This window comes from Gymnoscopelus braueri (assembly GCF_963280865.1).
Source record: "Gymnoscopelus braueri genome assembly, chromosome: 16".
In the NCBI taxonomy this organism is placed as follows: Eukaryota; Metazoa; Chordata; class Actinopteri; order Myctophiformes; family Myctophidae; genus Gymnoscopelus; species Gymnoscopelus braueri.
This window is the reverse complement of record NC_137616.1, coordinates 35,506,957-35,517,770: the sequence shown is the minus strand read 5'-3', so window position 1 is coordinate 35,517,770 and position 10,814 is coordinate 35,506,957.

Genomic DNA, 10,814 nt, shown 5'->3' with positions numbered 1-10,814 from the left:
GACGATCAGTCATCGTAGTCGTGTATCGCATCGTAATTTAGCGCGATCAACGATTGTCGAAAATGTCAACATCCGGTTCTGACCGGATATGACGTGAGCCTGTTTGGGAGGGGGTGAGTGAGCCAGCGAGATCATCAATGTGTCGATTTGTTGCTCTCTACTGGTAGAACTGTATTATGGGTTTAAAACCCCAATCAGATCATTTATTTGAATGAAAATGACAAAATTACAAAATAAATTAAAAAAACGCAAATTCCTGGCAGTTTGGGAGTACTTTATGAAAATACTCTTGGCACTGAAAGAGTTAAGGTAAGAAAATCAAGTCTAAAGTTCGTCAAAAACCTAAATACACTTCAGTGGTAGGAGCCAGGTTAAACAAGGAAGTGTAAGTCAATACTAGGTCGGTGTTACCCGACACACACACACAAAAAAAAACCTGACCCAAATGAAATACACACACAACCACACAGAACTAAATGTTTACACCCCAAACCATGCGGTGCGCTTGCATCATTCTGTGATGTCCTGCAGGCTGTCTGGGCTCACCTTGCTGAGCCCTGGAAACAGCTCCTGAACAGCAATATCCAGCAGGACATAGGTCATCTGAGGACACAGTACAAACACATTACAACTGAACATTCTCGTTCCTGTCGGGCAGAAACCTCTTATCTCCATATTTAAACTTTCAGTGTTTTTTTTCGTAAATTAACGCCCTATTTGACCATACTATAATGTCACACAAAACGATTTACTGCATTGACATCACTATTATGGGTGCAACAGTTAATCAAAATAATCCATCGATTTAAATGAAATTGCGAAAATAGCTGAGCTCACTATGTGAGCTTGTAGGTCGGCTACTTTATGTATTTTTGCATGTACGACAAAGGATAAAATTGGTCTTAAGTGGTTAAAGGAGAATACCGGACAAATTAAGTGTTGCCTTTGATGTCTCGTTACTCACCGACCGACGTGAAAAGTAGCGTTCTTTTTTTCCATAGATTCCCGTGTCGTCATTTTTTAAACCCCCTCCGTTGCGAACGAGTTAACACTGGATGCTTGTTTCTTTCCAGAACCTGGCAACTCGTGTTGCCAGATTCTGGAAACAAGCAACCAGTGTTAACTCGTTCGCCATTGACGGTGGCCTCGTAGGAAATTTCAACGCATGTTTGACTATCATGAGACTCCACAATGACTAGGAGTAGAGAGAAAAACAACTTTGCCTCGGTTATAATAGACGAATCTCCCAAACCCACGCGCTCCCATTCTGACAACGGAGGGGGTTTAAAAAATGACGACACGGGAATCTATGGAAAAAAAGAACGCTACTTTTCACGTCGGTCGGTAAGTAACGAGACATCAAAGGCAACACTTAATTTGTCCGGTATTCTCCTTTAATTAGACTGATCTTTATAGTCTAATTAACCACTTAGTTGATTATTTAAAATCAATTAGAACAGTTTCATGTCAATTTGTTGATGTACACAAAATAAAAAATAAATATAAAAAATACGGTTGTGGATTATTTGATTAATCTGAAAAGTAATCGATAGCATTATCTTTAAGAAAATAATCAATAGTTGCAGACATAGTCACAATGATTAGGAATAGTTAGAGAAAAAAGCGATTATACCACAGTGGAACCCCAGAACCTCCACACCCCCATACATTTGACGGCAGATCGGCGTGTGAGCGACACCACGGGCACAGAAGGACTGTAGTGTTAGTTTCTCAGCTGACCTGTTTGTATAGCAGTGGATGCTGGAAGACTTCGAACAGACGCCTGATGCCCTCGTATTTATTCTCCTCGCCGATGCACTTCCCCACAACATCTGAACAGACACGCACACACACACACACACGCACGCGCGCGCACACACACACACACACACACACGCACACACGCACACACACACGCACGTACGCACGTACTAATCAACCCAAGTGCTTTATCAAATCATGCACTTCATTGCTCTTGGAATTTATTATGAAATGCTCTGTGAATATTTTTCCTGAGGCAAAAATCTTGCATCTCCATAATTTCAACTTTTACATGTTTACATTGTTTTTATAAATGAATGCACTACTTTTAAGCACAAGTCGCAAAAATAGCCTATCAGCTATTTTAGGTTCTTTATAAAAATGTTTAAACTGAAAATGGTCCCATTTTTACCCACAGACAGAGTTAAGTTAACACTGAAGATATTATTAGAGTATGGATTGGGGTCCCAGAGACAAAAATCGTTATCAAAGGGATGTCTGTGGCCTAATGCATCTTAAACTGAGGGTCCTTGAAATGAAAGAGGAATGAATCACTGCTTTACTGCAGTGGTTCTCAACCTGTGGGTCTGGACCCCCAGGGGGATCCCGACATGATTTTTTTGGGGGGGGGGTCCCCAGATGACAGTAAAGTTACGAAAGAAATGAAATGTAAAAAGACCATTACTGCATCAAAAGTAATCAACAAACAATACTATAAGAACTGGTCCAACATTGGCCAAATTGTCAAATAATATAAGAAGGAGGCAAACATTTTGAAAATAGCCAATCTACGAGCTTGTAGATCGGCTATTTCACTTTTTTTCACAATTGAGTCACACTAAATGTAATGCCTCAACTCCTACAATTCCAAGTGCTTGTCCGGGTGGGGGTCCCCAGTTCAAATATGATTATTTTGGGGGGTCCCCAGTTCAAATATGATTATTTTGGGGGGGTCCCCAGTTCAAATATGATTATTTTGGGGGCCCCAGTTCAAATATGATTATCTTGGTGGGTCCCCAGTTCAAATATGATTATCTTGGGGGGTCCCCAGTTCAAATATGATTATTTTGGGGGGTCCCCAGTTCAATTATGATTATTTTGGGGGGTCCCCAGTTCAAATATGATTATTTTGGGGGGGGGGGCCCAGTTTAAATATGACATTTTTGTTGGGGGGGGGGGGACTGAAAAAGATTGAGAACCCTTGCTTTACTGCATGGTTATCCTACACTATCCCTCTGCCCTGAATAGAGAGCTAGTGTTCAGGTGTGCCACACTGACCTGGCAGATACTTCATCATCTCCTCAAACGTCTGCTTGGCTCTGGTCTGCTTGTCCTCCACGGTCCTCTCCTCCACGGTCTCACAGAACACAGCGTCTAATGGTGGACACACACAGGTTTATATACACCACCACCGTTTACATGAATGCAGTGGTCCGTGGACCCCCAGGGGTCCTTTGAGGGGGTTCCAGTGGAACTCACAGAACACGGCGTCTAAATTATATGAATACACAAAGGTTTGTATGCGGTTATCAGCGGTTCTCAACCTGTAGGCCAGGGCCCACTGGTGGGCCGTGAGAATATTGCAAGTGGGCCCCCAAATAACTGCCAAAACACCAAAGATTTTAATGAGAATATAACAATATTAAACAATAAAAAATACATGTAAAAACAAATGCCATGGTATTTTTTCTTTACAACCTTAAAAAAACTAAAATCTTTGTGATACCAACTATGTACTATGTCAGTTATGTTTCCCCTCATTGGATCACTCCAATGTGGGTATCACTCCGCGGCGGAGGGATACATTCGAGGTAAGGATTAACTGATTCACTACCGTGCGCACCTGTGCGTGCGTGGGGGTGTGGCCTCCCCTATATAGGCACACCACACCCACGCGCGCCTGCTTTTTCATTTCTCGGCGGAACATTCAGGTTCAAGGTCGGTAAGTGAGCAGAGAAGGTATGTAACCTCTACTATAGCTCAATTATTTCACATCCAAGTGTTCTCAGTGGCTAGGTTTAGCCTGGAGCTGCTAACTTTGTAGCCCTCCTCACGAGAACTCTTTATTATTGTGCCGTGTGTACCATTTATGCTGGTTGCTAAATGTTTGTAGCGCTGTTAGCGCTGGTTAGCAGCCGGCTGCACTAACCAAGCCTCAGCTTGTACTAGCTTTGCTAGCTGTTCTGAGGTCTTTTTGTGCTTTCTTTCCTTGTTTCGCAGGAATCCCAATTAAAGGAAATTCTGCTTTATATTATTATATATATATTATAGTTTGTATTTACAGTCAGTTTTACCATAACCTGGTGCTGACTGTTATTCCCCTTAGCTGACAGGCATCTCCATAACCTGGAAGCCTGGTCAGACTGTTGTGCTTTATATTTCAAATTTTGTGTTTTCAGTCAGTTTTACCATAACCTGGTGCTGACTGTTATTCCCCTTAGCTGACAGGCATCTCCATAACCTGGAAGCCTGGTCAGTCTGTTGTTTGCTGACTACATTTATTACTGTTTAGGGGATAAGTGTAGTGTTTTCAGTTACAACTGTGACCCAGGTGTAAGACCCTTACGGGGCGGCCATTGTCTTTGGGCCTCTCCCCTGGTAATTCCCTTACCGGGTGCAGTGCGTAGGGAGAGGCGACCCTGCCACGGCGTGCCAGGGGCACGGGGCCACTACAGGATGTCAGCCCTTTGTGTCAAGTGCAGAGAGGACATCCCACCTGGGGATGCGCAAGCATCTTGCATGCACTGCCTGGGGCTGGTCCATGCAGAGGAGGCGGTTAGGCGCCCTAATGGCTGCCTGTACTGCTGTGTCTTCTCTGAGCGCCTGAGAGTGGCCCGACTGGGGGCCATGCGGGCCTGGGTGGCTCAGGCCTTGGCTCCAGCTGAGGACCGTAGATCTCTGCCTCCCTCCGGTGTGGTGAGCCGCCATCACAGTAGTCCTGCCCGCAGTGCGGGCGGGCGTGGAGAGCTGACCTGGCATCAGCAGGTGGACGCTGACCAGGGAGACGACATTCTCTCAGTGGAGGCCAGCGAGGGCCTTTGGCTGGGAGATGACGCTGGCACTGTTAACCGCAGGTCCGAGCAGTCAGCGGGGCCCTCTGAGGGGGGCAGTGACCACCCTGATGTGGCCCCTGCCATGCAGGAAGGGGTCCAGGACCTTGTAGAGAGGATCAGAGTTACCCTGGACATTGCCCAGGAGGGTCCTCCGGGCAGCCCAACAGTGGTGCCCATATCCAGTGCCTTCAAGGAGGCCATGATGGAAGGCTGGGCTGAAAAAAGAGGCCGCTTCCACTTTACCTCTGATTCAGGGCCATGGGCTTTCATGGCAGAGCCTGATTCCCTTGGCCTCCGGGAGTACCCAACCATGGACTCCATGATTGCAGCCATGGTCCTGCCAGATAAGGACATCATTGGCAAAACCCCACGTCTTAAGCCTGGTCCTCCCAGGACGTTTGACGATGACCTCAAGACGGTCTATGGTTCACTGACAGCGGGGGGACGCCTGTCTAATGCAGTGATGCTCCTCCACGCCTACCTGCAGAGCTTGCTGCCCCAGGTCACAGGGGATAGAGGACCTCTCACTCAAGAGGTGAAACTGGTCTCTGACCTGATCGGCCAGATCCAGAGAGACATGGCCCGGGCTAATGGGAAAGCCTTGGGCCAGATCGTGACTGCTAGGCGCCACCTTTGGCTGGCACAGACCAAGCTGCCTTCCTCTATGCAGAGCACGTTTGCTGACCTCCCCCTGACCCCCGGTGTTACCTTTGGGCCCGGGGTCGATGATATCTTGCGGCAGACGGACAGGGTCCGAAAGGATCGGGAGACCCTGAAACATTTCATGCCTCCACCTCGGGTCCGTGCCCCTCCTTTCAGGCCAGGCCGACCAGACCGAGGTGGCCCTCCACCGTCCGGGAGGACGGCAGAGTCCTTGCCTACTCGGCAGCCCCAGGCTGCGTCACCTAACCCGGCTCAGAGGCGAGTCGACAGGCGCAGAGAGGGGGACCGCCGTCGGGGACGCAACGAGACTGGAAGGCCCAGACGCGCCACTCCTAAGGGGGGCGGGCCTCAGCAGTCAACCTGACAGTGTCGCCGGCCTCGGCCGCATCTCCCAGGCCCAAAGGGCAATCTGGGAGGAGCGGGTGGAGTCCCCATGGGTTCTTTCTACCATGCTCCAAGGGTACAGACTCCAATTCCAAGGCCGGCCGCCTCCATTCACGGGTATCCATCCTACAACAGTGGCCGACCCCCTGAAGAGGGAAGTGCTACGGAAGGAGATATCCGTACTGCTGGACAAGGACGCCATCAGGATACTACGGCCGCTAGAACGGCTAGGTGGGTTCTACTCGACCTATTTTGTCATTCCCAAAAAGGGCGGGGGGCTTCGCCCTATTCTCGATCTGCGAAGGGTGAATCGCCACCATGCATTTACCAAATGCATGGTGGCAGTCCTCGCGCCCTTGGCAGCCAGAGGTCTGACGATACTAAACTATCTGGACGACTGGCTAATTTGCGCTCACTCCGAGGAGGAAGCGAATTTAGCCACACACAAGGTTGTGCTCCACATACAGCAGTTGGGGTTGGTGTTGAACCACGAGAAGAGTCACTTGACTCCATCCCAGGCTGTGACATTCATAGGGATGTCTTTGGATGCACAGACAATGAGGGCGTCTCTACCGCGGGTAAGGGTAGAGACGATCCTCTCATTCCTGAGCCGCTTTCAGCGCGGTCAGAAGGTGACAGTGTGGGAGTGCCAGCGTCTGTTGGGCTTGCTAACAGCGGCCTCACTGCTGGTTCCTCTAGGCCTGCTCCATCTCAGGCCTCTACAACTGTGGTTCAACTCCCACAGATTTCACCCGAAACGACACAGACATCGTCGCCTTGTGGTGACAGCACAGTGCCTGAGGGCGCTGTCGAGGTGGCACTCACGCTCCTTTCTATGTCAAGGAGTGGAGCTGCACAGGGTGTGTCGCAGGGAGCTAGTGTGCACGGACGCCTCCCTGGCAGGTTGGGGAGCAGTGCACAATGGCAGGTCAGCGAGTGGCCAGTGGAAGGCCCCGTGGCTGGGCAGACATATCAATGTCTTGGAGCTCAGGGCAGTGCACCTGGCTCTTCAGAGTTTCCTCCCGTCCCTAAGGGACAGACATGTGTTGGTGAGGACAGACAATGCCTCAGTGGTGGCCTACATCAACCACCAGGGGGGGGTGAGATCTCCCCGTCTGCACAGAGTGGCAGAGAGGTTGCTCTTGTGGGCTCATGCGCATCTAGCTTCTCTACATGCATTCTCTACGTTCATTCCTGGGGCTCACAACACAGCAGCGGACATGCTCTCGAGGGCAGGGCCGCAAGAGGGGGACTGGCGCCTGCACCCTCAGGTGGTGCAGCAGTTGTGGATGAGGTTTGGCCGGGCCCAAGTGGACCTCTTTGCCGCCTCAGGGAACACTCAGTGTCCCCTCTGGTTCTCAGTAACGGGGCCTCCGGGACCCCTGGGACTGGATGCTCTGGCCCACGACTGGCCAGAGGAACCGCTGTATGCATTTCCTCCAATTCCCTTGATCCCTGCAGTGCTGGACAGGACCAAGCAGGCAGGTCACAGGTTGATACTAATTGCCCCATTTTGGCCGAGGCGCCCATGGTTCAGTCTCCTGTCGTCTCTCCTTGCAGGGACTGCATGGCAGTTGCCCCTGAGGCCCGACCTGCTCTCGCAGGCCGGGGGGACCCTGTGGCACCCCGAACCACGGCGGCTCAATCTGTGGGCCTGGCCCCTGAGCGGCGCCAGTGGTCAGAGCTAGGCCTCCAAGAGGGGGTGATAGCTACTTTGGAGGGAGCCAGGGCTCCTTCTACTAATGCAGCATATCACTTGCGCTGGCGAATATTTAGTTCTTGGTGTGCAGCGCACAGCCTGGACCCAGAATTCTGCAATGTGCAGGCCATATTGCAGTTCTTGCAATCCTGTCTGGATAAGGGATTGTCTGCCTCCACTGTGAGGGTGTACTTGGCAGCCATCTCCGCTGGTCATGTCCAGCTTCCAGAGGGTTCGGTGGGGAGACACCCCTGGGTCTCTAAGTTCATGAAGGGGGCCAGACGTCTGCGTCCAGCCAGAGCTAAGAAGGCTGTACGCTGGGATCTGGACATTGTTTTGTCAGCCCTTACTAGGCCTCCATTCGAACCCCTCGAGGCTGCTTCGTTGAAGCACCTTTCCTTGAAGGTGGCCTTTCTACTAGCAATCACTTCCACCAAGAGGGTTGGCGAGTTGCATGCTCTTTCAGTAAGCCCTGAGTGCTTCCAGATGGGGCCTGACCGGAGGAGTGTGGTTCTTCGACCAAATCCTTCCTTCTTGCCGAAGGTCTTGCCGAAGGTCCTGTCTGAGGGGTACGTCAACAGTTCCTGGTCTCTATCTGCTTTCTCCCCATCTGCAGACGAGGAGGGGCATGGTTCCGCTCCCAGTGTGCTTTGCCCTGTAAGGGCTCTGCAAGCTTATGTGAGTCGCACGCAGTCGCTGCGCAGGACAGACCAGCTCTTTGTGTGCTATGCAGAGCGGGTCCTGGGGTCAGGTCTGTCTAAGCAGAGGCTGTCCCATTGGATTGTGGACGCAATCCAGTTGGCGTATGGGCTGGCTGGTAGGCCTGGGCCAGTTGGTGTGGTGGCTCATTCCACCAGGGGAATGGCCACATCTAGAGCCCTCCTGCGGGGGGTTCCACTCTCTGAGGTGTGTGCCGCAGCCAGTTGGGCCTCATCTGCCACCTTTGCCAGATTTTATAATGTCAACGTGGCGACACCTAATGCATTGGTGTCGGCAGTTCTGGGCAGCTCCTCCTGACCTCACAGACGAGGCGGCCAGTTCGTGGTAGGTTCTATGCTTTCAGCCTTCTTTGTTGGCCTGACTGTTCCTACCTCAACCACCAGGTGAATCGGGTACTTCTATACCCACATTGGAGTGATCCAATGAGGGGAAACATAACGTAGGTTATGAAGGTAACCACGGTTATGTGACCCTATTGGATCACTCCAATCCTGTCGTGGTGCTTGAGGCGCCTCGAAATGTTCTTCAAGCAGGCGCGCGTGGGTGTGGTGTGCCTATATAGGGGAGGCCACACCCCCACGCACGCACAGGTGCGCACGGTAGTGAATCAGTTAATCCTTACCTTGAATGTATCCCTCCGCCGCGGAGTGATACCCACATTGGAGTGATCCAATAGGGTCACATAACCGTGGTTACCTTCGTAACCTACGTTCTGTTGATCCAAGCTGGAACACAATTGTTTGATTCAAAATAAAATTCAAATAAACATGCTCTGAAAATGCACACAACGCTTCGAGTGGGGCCTGACCCAGGAAAGGTTGAGAACCACTAATATACAATCACCGTTTGCGATAATGTTTTTATTTTGATGCTTCTTTTTCACCCTCTCTCTCTCCTTTGGCCTTCTCTCTCTAACCCGAATTGTCTTTTTCTTATTCTCTCTCTCTCTCCCCCTGTTTTTCCCACACACACTCATGGGTAATGTTGTCACTGCCACCCCCTGCTGGTTGGTCTTCAGACTGGTTGGTCCTATTCACCTGTTTCCTAGGCTGTATACACATGCACACGCATGTGTGCGCACGCGTGTGCGTGTGTGTGTGCATGCGCACACACACATGCACACGCACACATGTGTGTCGTCGTGGATAGTAACCCATAAAAAGATCTATTCTTCCCCTATCGGGTTACAACTCGGACGGCGCTGATTCGGCGCGGGTCGGTGCGGGCACTCGCGCCTGGAGGCGCTCGGGCGCGTCTCCTCAGCCTCAAGCTCTGCTGAGTCGGCGCGCCTCCGTCATGGACAATAACTATTATCACGTGCAGTCCGCGTCGCATCAAAGCCCCACCTCGCGCCTCCTCCTCCTCCTCCTCGCGCCGCCTCGTATCAAAGCCCCGCCTAGCGCCTCCTCCTCCTCCTCCTTGCGCCGCCTCGTATCAAAGCCCCGCCTCGCGCCGCCTCCTCCTCGGAGAGAGAGAGAGAGAGAGAGAGAGATATCAGACAGACAGGAGGAGGCGCGAGGCGGGGCTTTGATACGAGGCGGCCCGAGGAGGTGGAGGAGGAGGAGGCGCGAAGCGGGGCTTTGATACGAGGCGGCGCCTCCTCGCGAAGCGGGGCTTTGATACGAGGCGGCGCCTCCTCGCGAGCCTCGCGTAAAAAAACCCTGTCTCGAAAAGCTCCGCCTCGCGCCGAAGCCCCGCGCCTAAAAGCGAGCGCTCCTCTTTCAATTTCCCTGGAATGCCAATTTCCCTGTGACATATACATCACGGACGCATCCCTTGAGATTTTCAATACCCAGAAAACCGGCGAAAGTGGCCGTTTTCAATATGTTTTGGTAATTATCTCTGGAACAGAAGGTCCAATCTGCTCGGTTCAAAGCTTGTTGGATGCGTGACTTTGAGGACATTAAGCACGCGATGACACATTTTCCGGTTGTTTGGGGTTTTTAGGGGAGGCGAGATCTTAGTTGGGCAGGCAACCGCCTGTCCTGTCTCTACAGTGGGTACGCCACTGGTCGGCGCTCGGCGCTCGTAAAGACAGTGATGTCACTGAAATGCGACAACTTGTCTGTCTGCCGTTTACCCTCTGCTGTGTTAACATTATGGGTAACTCGTTAAAGTGGCAAATTAAATGTGAAACACATCAACTATTAAGAAAACAAGAAGATATGTTAACAAAGACACTCCATACATTTGGAAACATATTTTTATTTAAATCAATATCGTCTCCAGTTAATGTAGGAATATTTAAAAAGTAGGCTAATTCTCATATCCTCTCATAGGGATTGCATTGGCAGCTGCAGTTCATCGTTTTAACGAACCTCGAGTAGCGGCGCTGTCTCAAAAGTGGGCGTGAATTTCAATCCAATCCAATCCACTTTATTTATATAGCACATTTTAAAACTTGTTCAGGGTTAACAAAGTGCTGTACAGAAAAAAAACAAATACACTGGGAAAGTTAAAAAACACAAGTTAGTGCCAATATTATTTTGTACTTCGTAAAAATAATTTGTACTCGTAAATAAATCATTTTATTC